Here is a 16,561-nt window from a genome sequence, read left to right on the forward strand (position 1 = left end):
TTATTACGTATCAAGGTGACGAGGCAGAGGAAGGGAGTGTCAGAGAAGAGAGAGATTAATGTACCACCAGGTTTTGAGGAGAGCAGAGGTGAATGGACGTGTGAGCTTTCACAAACCCTAGCTAGCTTACGTAGCCTATAGGGTTAAAGCATTATAGCTAGCTAAAGCATTATAATAATAAAATAATATTAAAACCCCCCTCATAGAAAAGCTGAAAGCCCACCCTTTAGCCTATCTGTCACCCTTCCTCAGAAGCATCAGTTCCGTAGACTCATCGGAGGTATGCTGTAAAGTAAGGCTTTTTGTGTAACTCGTCTTGTGAACGTTGGAATCAATGAACGAGTTTTTTCCTTGAATCGAGTATTGTTGCAAATTATAATTTCACTAGAGCGTGAAATGGTCCTAGATTTAGAAAATAAATATTTAAGGTCAATTAAAGATTTCGGAATGAGTTGAGAATTTCGAGTTGGACTCGAATGATTTTAATTTCCCGAATAATATTTTCGGTGAGTCCTCGAGTACTAAGAAGAGTCTCGGGAGTGAAAATAATTTCCGAAACACCTTAAATATATTCAAAATAAATTAGAATCAACGAGAAATTATCTCGGTTTATTTTCTAAATCGTTTCCATTTAATTATGGACGAGATGTTTATTTTGAGAGTAAAAGGATCGATTTGCAAACAAAAGGTGGTTTATTTGAAAGGAAATTTGAGAATGAGGAAGTTAGTAGGATTATTTTTGGTCCTTATCCCATTAATTTCTCAGCCACACATATAGTATTCTAGACTCTTCTATTACCCTTATCTTTTCACTTTCACGTTGGAACAAACCAAAGCAAGAAGGGGAAAAAAAAAACGCACGGAAGAAAAAAAAAAGAGAGAACAACGACCGAGAGACGCCGGAGTGGTTTAGGTGAGTTCGTCCTCTTCTTCTCCTTCCCGTTATTCATCTTCTTCATCTCCATTTCTTTTTCTTTTCCTTCGTTCATCTTCTTCAATCACGCTGAGAATCATTGGCTCCGATTTTGTTCTCTCCACAAGGTTGAGCGGGATTTCGTGGAGTAGGAGAAGCCGAGAGTTGTGGGTTCGTTTTCTACATCAAGGTAGGAAATCCAACTCGTTTTCTTTGTTTCTAGTCCGATTCCTATGTTTTCCTATTAGGGGTTTTTGAGTTCATTTGGTTGATTTCGTGGGTTGCTTGTGTTTGGGCTCGGTTTGTGCTTGTAGTGAGCTGAAATTATTTGAGTTAGGATTTTCAGATTTTTATGGATACTTTGGCCGAAAATTTGGAAGGGAAAATTGGGGGTTTTCATGTGTGATGCTTGAATCAGTTAATTGTTGATTAGGACTCTGATTTTAAGTGTTGAAAATTGGAGTTTTACTTGTTCAATTTCAGTTTTCACGTAAGTTGTGTTTTGGTTCACTTTTGGGCTGATTTTTGGAGGTTTCGGATTTCAGAGTATGTGCTTGGCTTTGAAGTATGTTGAGTGGATTTTTGTTTTGTCTGTGGTGTGGTACTGATATGCGTAGGATCGGATCTGAATTTGTGGTGTTTTTAGACGAGTCGGAGACTCGCTAGGATGTGAATAACATAGGTTCTTTTTAGAAAATTTACTTGGTTGAAAGTGTTGCTCGTCTTTGGTTTTTGTTGTTGTTGCTGCTGAGCGTGGGACGGGTTAGGATCGGGTGAGTGTTCGATTTCCGAATGCCTTGTTCGGGAATTGATTTCGAATCGAGAAACTTGGGTATCCTCGGTTCAATTTTTAATCTAACCATGCTCTCTTGTTGGTGCTGCGTGTCTCTCCGAGCTCGTACCGCAGGTACGAGGATGCAGCAAGGATGGTTCCGGCGAGTCGCGGGCGAGCAGCGAGGGCTGTTCGGGTTCAGCGACAAGGCAAAGAGGGGCTGTTCAGTTCGAGCGATACGTCAACGGCTCGGTGAGATGTCTTGAGGCTGTGACAGCGCGCAGCGACGGTGCAGACACGGGCTGCGAAACCTCAGCGTGTCGAGGCAGAGTGAGTTACGCAGCGACGACAGCGACTCGGCATCCTTTCGTTTCCGCGTCGGCGACGATGCGTTTGAACAGCGACGGCGGCGACGACGAGTCGTGAATGTACCGGCTCCCGACTCTAATTGTTAACCGAGTCGTTTCTACTAAAAGTCTTTTAACTATAATATGTAATATTATTCGTAAAATAGTTATGTACGTTTATGATACTAATCACGTGAGTTAGTGAGTTGTTTCGGATTCAAATCGGGTGCTTCAGGTGTGCTATGGTTCGTGGGTTCGAGATAAACCGAGAGTGTCGGTTTCCGTGAGTGTCGGTTTCCGTGAGTTACGAGTACCGAACGTGTGTGATTGAATCCGAAACATTCCCGTATTGTAATGTTTTTCAAAAATAATTTTATAACCTATAAGCTTATTGAAATTACTGAATCTGCGCAGCTGTTGCAGAAAGTGTTGTAACAGAAAATGCGACAGTTGCTGAAATTTAGAGAAAATAAAAGATAAACGATATGAGTGCGGAATAATAAAGAGACACCAGAGTTGGTAACCCAGTTCGGCAATCCGTGCCTACGTCTGGAGGGCCTTTGCCCGGTGGAAAGCAGTTTACTATGATAACGTGGTACAATAAGGATTTACACTCAACGACTCCCTCGCTAGCTACCCAACCTACGTCTATCCTCTTCAACAGCAACTTAGGCTCCCCCTAAGCACGAGATCCCCTCGATTCCCACAGAAAATCTCTCCCGAGACTTCTAAACGTGTTTCCCAACAAAAACAATTGAAAAACCTAACCTCTAGCTTCTAATACAATCACCCGTATATAGGCAACAAAGCAGAGGTAAAAGACACCTTAAAAGCCTGAACACAAGTCGTTCTAAGCTCAGCTAAAACACTCAAATAAATCTCTCAAAAGGCGTGAGTGTAGAAGGTGAGGTGATGACCTATTTATATGAGAAAACTAGGTCAACACGAATCTTGAAGTCGGATTAGGAAGACCAGCCCATTATCTCATTAATCCACGCTGGAATCCTTCTTCAAGTCGGAGTAGCGAAGCCCAAAAGTCAATGGGCCGAGACTGTTATACAGGACTGTTACAACACAAACTGCGACACTTGTGACCGAAAATTGTAACAAAGCCCAACGCTATCCGATAAAATATTCCACGATTCTATATTATTTTGCCAACATTAAATCGCCAATTAATGTAACAACAATCTCCCCCTTTGGCGTTTAAAGGCAAAACAGAATCGTACCTGTGACACTTGTGACGATGACGACGACGACGAAGCTTCAACACCATTATAGCAGAGTCACCAAGAGTCACATAATCTCCCCCTTTTTGCCATAAACATACCTCCAAATTTGAACAGCCACCAAACAACAGTTTGCTCCCCCTGAATGTGATGCATCATCGTAGAAACCGTTTCATGTCGAAAAGAAAATATCACGGCGTCGGAGAAAACACGACCCAAGCTCAATACAAAAGCTTCTAGCTCAATGAGTGTAGAAAAGAGGCGCTCATGGTGGTGTAAATCTACTCCGGAGGTGGAGAAAAACGTTGATTCATCGGAGAAGAAACCAAAAATTTCGGAATAAATCGCAACTACTCCGACCAGCGTCGCCAAACACGACTTTCTGAATTCGTTAACCGTTGGATCGTCACGAAATTTGTACACCATGGTCGTAACACATAAAGGTACATTCTGAACGGTGGAGATTGGATTCTGAGACTCCGAAGTCTGTCTGCCGAGTGAAAAACCAGAGCAGTAAAATCTGGAAATCTGCAACTTTTTTTTTTTTTTTTTTTTTTTTTCGAATTTCGACTTTTTTTTTCTTTTTTTTTTTTAATTTCGACTTTTGACCTTTTTTTTTTCTAACTTTGACTTTTTTTTTTTCGAACTTTGACTTTTTTTTTTTTTTTTTTTTTTTTTAAACGAAAAACACAAAAACAACTCCTCGGACGAACACTAAAAATCCGAATTAACATGACAACTTGCACTTGAGGTAAAAAATATCGTACCTCAATAAAAGTGTATTCGAGCATTAATTTTCCATATTTATACTCGAATACACGTCGATGATAGATCACGAATCAGTCACACAAAGACCCACGACAGGCCTAAGTGATTCGAACTTTGAATCGTCTTTCGTGAAAATATCTGCAAGTTGTTGTTTTGGAGCAACATCCTCTTTTATGAAGTTACCGCATACGATAGATTGCTCGTCTTTGGTCGGGACTTTCAGAGGAGTACACGCACCGTGATTTTGTGGATCTTTGACTTTCCAAACTTTTTTCATGGCAAGAGGATTTGACCTTGAACGTCTTTGCTTTTTCAGATCTTTCAGGAGCTTGTAACACCAGGGTTTAATATGACCCTTCTTCGCACAGTAATGACAAACCCAAGATTTTTGGCTTGCCTTCGCAGGTGCTGCAGAAACTGTTGTAACAGTTGTTGAGCCAGTAGTTTCATTCTGGGAATTTATGCTCGGGACGAATATAGTCTTAGATCTGGATGCTTCTGCTCTCTGATAGCCTAGACCATGATGATCGCCACTGGTTTTGCCTATACATAAAATTTCATCGAGTTTTGACGTTCCAGAATTGAGCATTCTAATATTTTTCTTCAAGAGAGTTATTTCAGAAAGAAACTTATCTTGTTGAGATCTTTCAGATTTCAATTCTTCATTTAAGGAGGCAACAGAGGCAATGAGTTCATCCTTTTCTTTTGAAGCGGTGGCAATCTTCTCATAAAGCCTTTGATTAAGACTAACAACCTCATTCCACTTGCTGTAGAGAAGTCCATAAGCCTTGGTAACAGACTCAAGTGTTAATTCTTCTTCATCTTCTTCGTTGCTGCTGACTTCAGAGTCGTTGTTGTAGAAAGCGTCACTAACACAACCTGCGACAGTGTTGCATGGCTTCAAATTGTCTTGAGAATCACGGGCAGTAAAAGCAAGGAAGTTGTCAATAATGTCTTCCTCTTCTGAATCTTCATCACTCCAAGTACGGGTGTTGTAACTTTTGTTACGCTTCTTGAGGGTGTTGGCACATTCTGCTTGGATATGACCGAATCCATGACATTCTCGACATTGAATCCCCTTAGCTTTGACATTCAGATCTGTGGAAATTTCGTTGGCGTTGGATCTGTTTTGGGAACTGTCAGAGACAGTTTCTGAAACACTTCTGCGAGTGTTGTTGTTCATCCTCTTCATGAATTTGCCAAAGTTCTTAGCCAGATGAGAGATAGTCCTAGTCAAGTCTTCATCTTCAGTAAGGCCATGGTTGTTGTCGAGGTCATCTTTCAATGCAATTCCATGAGTCTTCGGCTCGGGATTGTGGTGCTCATCGTTCATCTCAAAGGTTCTGAGGGAACCCATTAACTCTTCCAGCTTCATTGTGGATATGTCTTTGGCCTCTTCAATGGCAGTGACTTTGTAGATGAACCGCTTCGGAAGCGACCGTAGAACTTTTCTGACAAGTTTTTCCTCAGACATTTTTTCACCAAGGGCAAACGATTCATTAGACAAGTCACAAAGTCTAGAATTGAATTCACTAATCGTTTCATCTTCTGTCATTCTTAAGTTCTCAAATTTAGTAGTCAAAAGCTGGAGACGAGACATTCGTACCGTATCAGTTCCTTCATGAGTGACTTGAAGGATATTCCATGCGTCTTTGGCCACTTCACATGTAGAAATCAGCTTGAATGTGTTGGGGTCGACGGCAGCCATGATCGCATTAAGAGCTTTAGAGTTACCGCTTGCCAGTTTATCTTCATTCACAGACCAATCAACTTCAGGTTTCAAAACAGTCTCTCCGGCATCATCGGTGGTGGTGGGGTGCTTCCAGCCACTGAGGACGGCTCTCCAAGCTTTCTCGTCTAGTGCTTTTAGGAAGGCCTTCATCCGAGCTTTCCAATACGAGTAGTTTCCACCGTCGAGGAGGGGCGGACGACCGATAGATGCACCTTCTCTCATGAACTCCATCTCTAAATAAACAGATCAGTAACACTACAGATCACACTCAACAAGACTGAGTGAACCGCTCTGATACCAATTGAAATTACTGAATCTGCGCAGCTGTTGCAGAAAGTGTTGTAACAGAAAATGCGACAGTTGCTGAAATTTAGAGAAAATAAAAGATAAACGATATGAGTGCGGAATAATAAAGAGACACCAGAGTTGGTAACCCAGTTCGGCAATCCGTGCCTACGTCTGGAGGGCCTTTGCCCGGTGGAAAGCAGTTTACTATGATAACGTGGTACAATAAGGATTTACACTCAACGACTCCCTCGCTAGCTACCCAACCTACGTCTATCCTCTTCAACAGCAACTTAGGCTCCCCCTAAGCACGAGATCCCCTCGATTCCCACAGAAAATCTCTCCCGAGACTTCTAAACGTGTTTCCCAACAAAAACAATTGAAAAACCTAACCTCTAGCTTCTAATACAATCACCCGTATATAGGCAACAAAGCAGAGGTAAAAGACACCTTAAAAGCCTGAACACAAGTCGTTCTAAGCTCAGCTAAAACACTCAAATAAATCTCTCAAAAGGCGTGAGTGTAGAAGGTGAGGTGATGACCTATTTATATGAGAAAACTAGGTCAACACGAATCTTGAAGTCGGATTAGGAAGACCAGCCCATTATCTCATTAATCCACGCTGGAATCCTTCTTCAAGTCGGAGTAGCGAAGCCCAAAAGTCAATGGGCCGAGACTGTTATACAGGACTGTTACAACACAAACTGCGACACTTGTGACCGAAAATTGTAACAAAGCCCAACGCTATCCGATAAAATATTCCACGATTCTATATTATTTTGCCAACATTAAATCGCCAATTAATGTAACAACACTTATGATTAAGCTTAAAGTATTTTTGTTACAGCTCATAATTAAGCTAAACCATATTTTATGTTTCTTATTACAAGTATTAAGTTTTGAAAAAAAATAATTAAGTGGTTTTGAAAATAAAGGTTTGTACAACCTTACTTATTATTATTCTTTCTTGATTATTATTTAAGCTAAGTATTCTAATTATTTTTAATTAATTATTTTACTTATTATAACATATTTCCATAATTAAGATTAGTATTATTTTCAAAACCTATATCTATAGTTTTTAAACGGGTTGTTTTATTAACTACGCTTATAGTCTAACCAACGGGTTATTCTAATTTCTATGATCTTAGAGGTAAGACTTTCTTTACAAGTCTAAGAGTAGTGATTTTGGTTCTTGTGGATCGTTGTGGAAAGGAACAAGTTTTTCTCCCTCTTGGGTTCTTAACGTTGAGTTTCGGTTCTAGTTTTGGGCTCGGCCCAAGGGATTTGGGTTATTAAATGCTTCCTTAGCATAGCTAATCTCGAGTTTCATGTTTAGTCGCTACTTGTAGGACTTGTTCTCTCTCTTGATCACTGTTTCATGTGGGAATCGTGTTCTTGTTTTCTCTGATTCTCTTAAGTAAGAACGTATGTTTTGCGTGTGACGGATATGAGTTCCGTGCGCCTTGTTCAGTTTCTCTGGGATGAGAATTTGTAGACTAGTATTTCTGCTAGTGCAGAACTAATGGTGTTCAACGCTCCATTTTATTCCTCAGATATTTTCAGCTATCGCCGTAACGATTAGGCGTTAGAGGGGGAAGGAGCTAGCGAATCAGGAGTCCATGTAAGTGGGAATTAAGTCAACTACTTACCAAGGGAATCACATGTTTATGTGCATTTTACTGTGTTAGTAAACAAGAGTAGTTGAAAGCCCATGAATTTGACAAACTAATCAAGATTAAGGCTTCGGCTACTATTATTGAAAATGTAGCTTCGGGTTTGTCCCGTTAAGTTCAAGCGTAACCCGCTAACAACCCAAGCCGTTTCTTATTTGATTAGTTAATCTTCCTTTGACTTACTAATTTTAGATTCACCCGATAGACGGGTTTACGGGAAAAGCAGGGACAGACGTTTCACAGATTCCAGCTGAGATATCTGTTCTAGGGACTACAAGGGTCACACCTTGATTTCTCATTCAAAATACTATGACGAGCATATTAAACAATATTTAATCGAGTTTTACTCGAAACGATGCTCTTCCCGTTGTAGTTTAGGGCTGTACTCTGATTCCATCGGGTACCAAACATTTAAAAAGAACAGATGTCGGTGGTACCAGCAAGTCTGAAGACTTGTGTTTTTGTCAGGGATACCTGACGGGCGCAGTGTTGTAATTGGTAACTGCCGGCGTGCCGGGCACGTCTGAGCTTTCAGGGAGCTCCTGAGCGCCCCTATGATTGGAGATGGTACCATTAGAGGATCCTAGACGAAGTTTAAAACTTGGAGTCACCCTCATGATTAAATTGCTCGGGTCTGAGGGTTGGCTACTTGTCATTCTGAGGGTTGTTGCAGTGGGTGGTTGGATGACCTGAAGATCAGGATGACAAGTTCACATGTAGTAAGTATGCACGTGCTTGCATATCATATGATAGGAATCATATGTCTTTCATGCATAATTTATGTGTTATGTGCACGTCACATGTCATCTAGTCGCTTTTATTACTAGATAGACTCCCACTTGCTGAGTCTTTCGACTCATAGTTTATGACCCTTGGTAATGTAGGCAAAGGAAAGGCTTTACTCGGGTAGAAGGAGGAGATCTAGTCCAGGCTTGCGTCGCTCGACCTGTGGCAATGAGAGTTTTTGTTTTAAACGGGGAAAAATGGTGTTTTATTATGTAACTAGTAAACTTGTATTCTAGTTACTTGTTTTGCGTCCATGTTTGTATATAAGTTATATGTAAGATATGTCCAAAACAAACGAGTGTGTTTTGTTATGTATATAGTCGCTATAAGACTTGTATGTGAAATAAAAGCGAAAAATTTCCCCGAAAATTCTATTACTTATGATATATGTCTTATAGCTATTTAATTTATTTCCGCTTACTATATACAAATGCTATGTTTATTTAAATATTCTGGAGGAAAGAGATGTAAGTACTTCGCGGCTCGCGTGCGAGCTAGAGCTCGCGGGTCGTGACATATGCATTGGCTGCTCTTAGGTTTGGTAAATTAGTACATTAGTTATTGAGTTACATGCTATTTATTTATTTAATTATGTTTTAGTATAAATAAGTGTTCGGAGTGGGTAGGCTTATGAAAAGAGTTGTTTAATCTATTATTTTAGACTATTAATTTTCTATTAGCTGGATAGTGGAGTCTAATCGGAGGGATTGGTTCACTTCTTGAATTGTGAACAGAGTTTATTTTCTAGTAGGTTTTGGTGTATTGGGCTCGGAATTGTGTATGGTTTTTCATATTGATTGATGATTCTATGAATTCAATCTCTCTATCTCTCTCTCACCCCTTCTTTGCCCACCCTGGATATACCTCCCATCCAAACGTTAACATATATGAATGCATAATACAAAAAAATTTAAAATTAGAATCAGAAGTGGCTTAACATTTCATTATTCAAAACAATGCATAAACGCAAGCTTTTTTCTTCTTAAACTGTTACAGAGATATAATGAAACTTGAAGAAAGCAAACAAGAATGGGTCAAACCGCCTTTCAAAATAGATTTGTTACTATCCACATACTCTCTCTCTCGGTTCTATTATTATAGGTACTATCATAACATTAAGTCCAACATCAGATATTTCTCATAACAATACAAAAATATTTTCAGACATGTTTTCTTTGTAGAATCTCGCAATCAAAACCAACTCATTAAAAGAGTTGTTGTTATATACTTCCTGAACTTTCATTTATCTACATAGATTAATTAAAAAAAAAAATTAAGAACAAGCTAATGAATCCTGAGCAAGCCACGTCGCTTTGGGCAGCTGTATTTTCTTTCCTCTCTTATACGCTTGACATTTGTCTATATATATAAATACAGCTATTTTTTGCTCATAAAAAACGCATTATTGCGAAATTCTTCCTTATTATAACGTGGCAAATGTTATTACATGTCTGTTACTTGTCAGCAGCTGCTAAACACAAGCAAGGTGGTACAATCACGATCTCTCCAATTCTTAACTTAGTCATTGCATGTTATGCTTTTTCAGCCAGATGTTTCCCTCTACGATAACAAGTTTTATTTAACGGCGTTCACTATATGTAATAACAGTTACTACAATTATCAATTATGTGTTTCTGATTTTTTCTTTCTAAATCTCGTATAGTTAATAATTAATATTTATTTTTTAATTGAGCTGTATTTCAGCCTGAATCCAGGAAAGAGAGCATTCAAGGACTTTTACGTTTCAATTTTTTGTTATGTAGTATCATAAATTGCACGTGTTTGATTATTCTTTGTATAATACATGCATGTATGATTTCAATTATTTATGGGTAAGCTTTCATTTCTGAATATTTTAAATAAAAAAGTGTGTTATAAACTACTATAGCGTAAAAAAACAAGTAATTCTAAAACCCATTTGTTAAACTACCATTAATCAATTTAAACAGCAAACAAAAAACAAAACTATGATAAACTGTCATTAACACTTATCAACAATTATATGGAGAAAGAAAATTAATTAAATATTAATTAAGTTAAGAAACTGCCATGTAAATAATTTATTATTTTATTTATTTTTTAATTTAAAACCGGTCAAAAGGTATTTTTGACCCTTTCGATTAGTTCATAAGTTGAGTAACGAATTTTCAATTATCAATCGAACGTTGGCTGTTAAAATAAAATTTCAATGATTGAAGAAGGCTATTTAACTGCAGTGCTAAATAAAATTATTACAAAATTATACAATACAGATTGCAATTATGTTGGTAGTCCTAATTCATGATTTCATCATAATAATTTGAGTTTTTACCTACGTGCGTCAAAATTGGCCAAGCGCAAACGCACCTGCAAAATGAACGCTCTTATTAATTTTATCATCGAAATTAACATTTTTGAAGTAGTATTTGTGTCTTTCGCTCATTCAATTATTTTGTATACTCTTATCATTGTTATCACTTTAATTTTTTTTTATACAGTACCATGTAATTGTATACTAAAATATGTAGACTGAAATTGTATAATTGTGTAATATATATACTAAAGAGTGTATATTGAATGTATTAATATCCTAAATATTTCAAAAAAAAAAAAAGAAAAACATTATAATGTTTTGAAAGAAGCGTATAAGCGTTAGTATTGTAATTTTCCCACTTATTACACATTTTTGTTGAAAATGGGCCTTAGTGCATATAGGTCAGGTCATGATATAATATGTTATCTATTATGCAGTGATTGTATATTATATACGTAGTGTATTGTAGGTCAGGTCTCTCTCTCTCTCTCTCCCTCTTCTCACTTCGTCTCTCTCCTCTCCCCTCTCTCATCTTCTTCTTCCTCATTTTGCTTCCGCCATTTTATTTTTCCAGAATATGAGTTTATAGTTTCAAGCCGAAAACGACATAACATGGACAAACGGCATGTCATTTTCAGAGAAAATCAAACGAAATAACATGGAAAAACGACTTTCATGAGTTCGTCGGCCGTTTTCCCGGCGAAAACGACACCGCCGGCGAAAATCGGGGAATTTCGGCGACATTTAAATCCATGTTTGCAAGTATACCCCTTGATAAAAAGGCATTATAAAAAGTTATATCCCTCAAAAACACTCTCCCAGAAAGATAAAGACTTAAAAAACAACTTAATTTGCATTCAGTCCCATATACATTCTTCCAATTAGTCGTATAATGTTTGTGGCGACATTAACTGTAATCGTCCAAAGTTACAATAGCTGGTAAGATTATTGAAGAATGATATTGGCTTTCACCAAATAAGACACACTTGATTTCATCACATCGTTCCTACAAAAGGGTTTTTCCGGTCACCACCATTCCAAAAGGGCTTTTCGGTCACCACCGTCCTCCAATTCTAGGGTTTTGAATCTGCAGAAATTACATATAATCCATACATAGATATATATGTTATTTTGCTTATATTTTGTTTTTTGTTATATATAGCTAATAATGTAGGTTTAGGGTTTGCAATAAACGGGAAGTTATTTTTGCTTCTAATAAATAAAAAATGTACATAATGAGACTTCAAATTTCTTCTTCTTCTTTTTAATAATTATGACATCAGACATCAAAACACCCTTTTACGATAAAAACGTGTCGAAACACTTGCCACTAAATAGATTCCAGCTCTTAGAAACATTCCAATGTATGCACACTGATACAGATGGTATTGAAAAGAACATCTCAAAATTACATATACAACACTTAAACTAAGCCAAACAAAGCTTTTGTTTTGTAGTTGCTAAAAAAAAATACTAGTTCATAACAGAACTCATATGTTATTTGTATGGGTGAATTATTTCTTCAGATATATCTTAACAGTGGAATAAATATACGGATTGCAATAATCTGTCAGGATAAAGTAAAATAAAAAGGTATTCAAAACATTAAATGGAAAGAGTGGATTTTCAAAACTAGCTTTCGGTAGGAAAATCACGCATCAGAAATACGAAATGAACTTGATCATCGATACACTCATAATCAAATGAGAATCTGTAAATTGTATGCCACGCTGAAATTAGAGGTCAGCCCTAGAAATATACATATACATAAAAAACCCTAGAGATGTATGTAGATCGGCAAAATTTTAAAATCAATGCGTCTGTAATAAAAGCAAAAGATTAACTCTACTATCATAAAAATACCCCACGAACAATATAACACAGTAAATAAAAAAAATAAAAAAAATTTAGATTAAAAAACACCAGGTTATACCAGAGGGACTTTAGGTGATAATGTTGTATATCAAAGTGACGACGACAGAAAGATAGAGAGCACGAATGAGTGAGATGCTATAGCTTCCATGCATTTCAAATCATCTGTGCTCTCTATCTTCTGTCAGCATCTATAAACATACACCCCAATGTCTCCTTTAATTAACACAAACATAAATATAATATGTATATATATATTATTATATATATATAAAGGAGAATCCGGAATCACTATTCACGCAGACTCATATTACTGTTAAGTCTACAGTACACTTAAAAAATTTGACAAAAATACCCTTTAAAAGTCTCATAATTACATGGCATGCCAATGTCATTCTGATTAAAATATTACAACTACTCCTAAAAGAAAAAAAAAATCACAAAAATGCCACTCTGACTTAGAATATTCTGGAATACAAACCGACATCCACATATGACAGTTTTAAATCGTTGGAGCTGCCCGAAGTAAATTAATTGTCTGGAATTCTCCAGATATTTGCATTGCAAAAATCATCAACAGCTATTTCATGAAATTTCTGGAAAGTTTTTCATTTCTTTCCAAGCGGCCTATATATTCCATGCTCCTTCACCGAAGAAATCGACACCAACTTCTGCTCTTTCGTCTTCAAAACTACAATCAGACCAATACAACAAATTCAGCCATTGTACATCAATATGTAACAATCTGACCACAATCAATTTCTATTTGTTGTGTTTAACTTCATTTTTTAATCTTTTGTTCATTCTTTTACTTTTTTTTTTTTTTTTTTTTACTTTTGTTCATTCTTTTACTTTTTTTTGTTCATTCTCTTTGTTCAGTCTCACTTTTCCTCCATCACCACACGTAACAAAATCAGACCTGATCGGCGAGGTAACGTTCACCCGTGGATCAGTTCGAACCACCACTTGAAGTTGAAGATGCGGCAATGGCAGTCCTCAAAGCCGAGTGTATGTGATCCGCAATACTCAGCCTAAGATAGTAAATAAGCCGGAAGATCTAGACCTTCAACTTCGACATCAGCGCAGAACTAATCTTGACGAACATGGGGAAATGATCAAGTAAATTAGAACAGTCTGGAGAAAAAGTGTATATTTCAGAATAGAACAAAAAAAATACAATCGAGAACAATAAGAGAAAGAAAGAAAAGCTGGACTCATGAGAGATCGAGTATCGCACAAAAAAAATAGATTAATTAAATTGTTTTGATAGGAAAGGATTACCAGAAGATCCTACTTGATGAAGTTCAGAAGATCTTCCCCTTAAAAAAATAATGGAGCATCTGTCAACAAATTGGAAATATATAAGCTTTATTTTTATTAGTCTTTCTATAGAAAATTGCTTAATACTAATACCCAGATAAGTGTTTTACCATGAAAAAATAAAATAAAAAAATCCCTCCATAATATTTCCAAAAAAATGTTAGCAGAACTTAAATCACAACATCATCAAAATGAGACCTGATCGGCGAAGTAGCCTTCACCCGTGGATGGAGAAGTGGTGGTCTCATTCTTTTCGTTGATGAGAGGCTGGGATTTTTTGGGAAAAGTTTTTTGCATCAGAAAGAAAGAAATATTTTTCTTATAACAAGTTAAATACTTATTTTTCTTATTTTGGGCAAATGAAACAAAAAAAGAAAACCCTACAGAGAATAAAAAAAGTAGAGGTATAACTACTGAAAAATAATACGTTTGAGATGCGATTACCGGTTCAAATAAATCGAATACGAACTGTCTGATACCGAGACCGATACCATAGACGTTTCACCGCAGCCACATATTTCTACTATGTCCGAGACTATGGCGTGCATATGTATTTTTGGTGGTAGTAAAAAATGGAGGTTTCGCCATTGACGATCGGTATAGAGAGAGAGGGGGAAGCGGCTGTGAAAAGAGAAATGCAGAGGAGATAATGGGGTAGTAGGGTTTCAGATGGGCTTTATAAAAGCCCACTATTCTTTTTTAAAAGAAAGCCCACTAGAATAATACACATTTGTAGAGCAATTTTAATAAAAACACACAAAAATATAGCATCATAGACTGTATTTGCAACTTTGCACATTGTCTTCGATGTAGTTTCTCTTATATTTACAATGATGTTATTGATCTATTTCGTATATGTTTTGTATCAACTATCTCAAATTACATGTAAAAAACAATAAAGAAAAAGGTGTAGAAGCTAAATATTTATTTATAATTAGAAATGTGTATTTTATAAAAAAAAAAAAAATTGTGATTTTCAATAATAATACAAATATTAACTATGAAGAAAATTTCCTTACTTAGATGTATATATAATCTATATTTGCAATTTTGTATTTATTCTCTATTTGATTTTTAGAAATAGGATTTGTAATATGGTAATTATTGTATATGTGTATATAATTTTTTTCATTGAAGTAAAATAAAATATAACATTGGTACAATTTGAGTTGTACAATTCAGTCATTATAAATTAAGATATGTAAATATATGTATGAAATATTATTGATGTAATCTTAACAATTAGTAAGTTATTTGACGTCATGTTCATCATTAATTTTTTTTTTATTATTTCAATAATTTACTGTTAAAAGACATCAAGCAACGCGCGGGCATTTTGCTTGTATATATATATATATATATATACATCAAGCGAGAGGGAGAGAGTAGCGGTAATATTTTTTTTAAATGCTTCTAGCGGTGATATTAACTTTTTGTGGTTGATACTTGATATAGGCAAATTTAGAGAGTGGGAGAGAGAGAGAGAGAGAGAGAGAGAGAGAGAGAGAGATGAGAAGCGCAGTGATGTTATTAACTTCTGTGTTTGTTGAAAGATATGAAAACTTGTTGTGGATGAAGTCTATATTTATAGGGAAACTTGTGGTTATGCAATCATTATTTTAAATTGTCTTTTATTACTTGTTAATTCGTGAGAAACAATAAGCTTATATTAAAAAAAAAAAATTGTGAGCCTATGAACGCAAAACAATAAATATATGGAGAGCAAGTTGAGCAAACAAAAAGTTGATCATGCTCGAGTAGAAGCATAGACAACTCACACATTTACAGTTAAAAATATGTCCTATTGGGACTTTTGTCTTCATATATGAATCTGCTTTTAAATTTTGATATATATATATATATATATATATATATATATATATAAAATTTAAACTAATAATTTGAGTTCATGGCTGAAACAAAAAATAATTCGTTGAATGTTCTGCATCCCACCATTATTGCATCCCACTCATACTGGCAATCATGCATGGTGTCCTTTTTGTGCTTTGAAACTTGTTATTTAGGAAAGAGAGAAATTTTGTATTAAGAGCAAGACTAAAACACACAATTACACATAGGTTTGACTGGACCTTTTTATTTTTTCCTTTCAAGAACCAGTAAACTGGCTGATATTTGATATTTGGTTTGGTTTATAATAACACAAATACATATATAATACCATACATAAATTCCATAGACATACATATATCTTATATGTTTACACATGACAAGTATATACTTATAACCATATTTTTTAATCAAGTGAACAATTAAATGAGTTGAAATAATTAAGCATATGATAAAATAATTATTTTAATTTACCCTTATGAAATAAATTTAGACACATCTGCCTTTCCTGAAATTTTATTTCCTGCTCAATACAAACACACACACACACACACACACACACACACACACACACACACACACACATATATATATATATATATATATATATATATATTGTTGTCGTATTATATATAATGTTTCATGCGTAAACATGGCTTTTTGAATAGAAAGTGGATATTTATTTTAGTTCACATTCATGTGTCTTGAAACTTCACAGTG

The 16,561-nt window shown here is 36.0% G+C and overlaps 1 long non-coding RNA gene across 1 annotated transcript; it reads left to right on the forward strand.

Moving 5' to 3' along the window:
- Positions 1 to 792: 792 nt before the first annotated feature.
- On the forward strand, positions 793 to 8,752 carry LOC149387826 (uncharacterized). The gene is made up of 3 exons (XR_016300947.1): positions 793 to 913; positions 1,042 to 1,103; positions 8,607 to 8,752. It is a non-coding gene; the product is annotated as an uncharacterized LOC149387826 (long non-coding RNA).
- The last annotated feature ends 7,809 nt before the right edge of the window (positions 8,753 to 16,561 follow it).

This window comes from Urtica dioica, chromosome 8 (assembly GCF_054948205.1).
Source record: "Urtica dioica subsp. dioica isolate 48M chromosome 8, U.dioica_male_clone48M_v1_H2, whole genome shotgun sequence".
Taxonomy (NCBI): domain Eukaryota; kingdom Viridiplantae; phylum Streptophyta; class Magnoliopsida; order Rosales; family Urticaceae; genus Urtica; species Urtica dioica.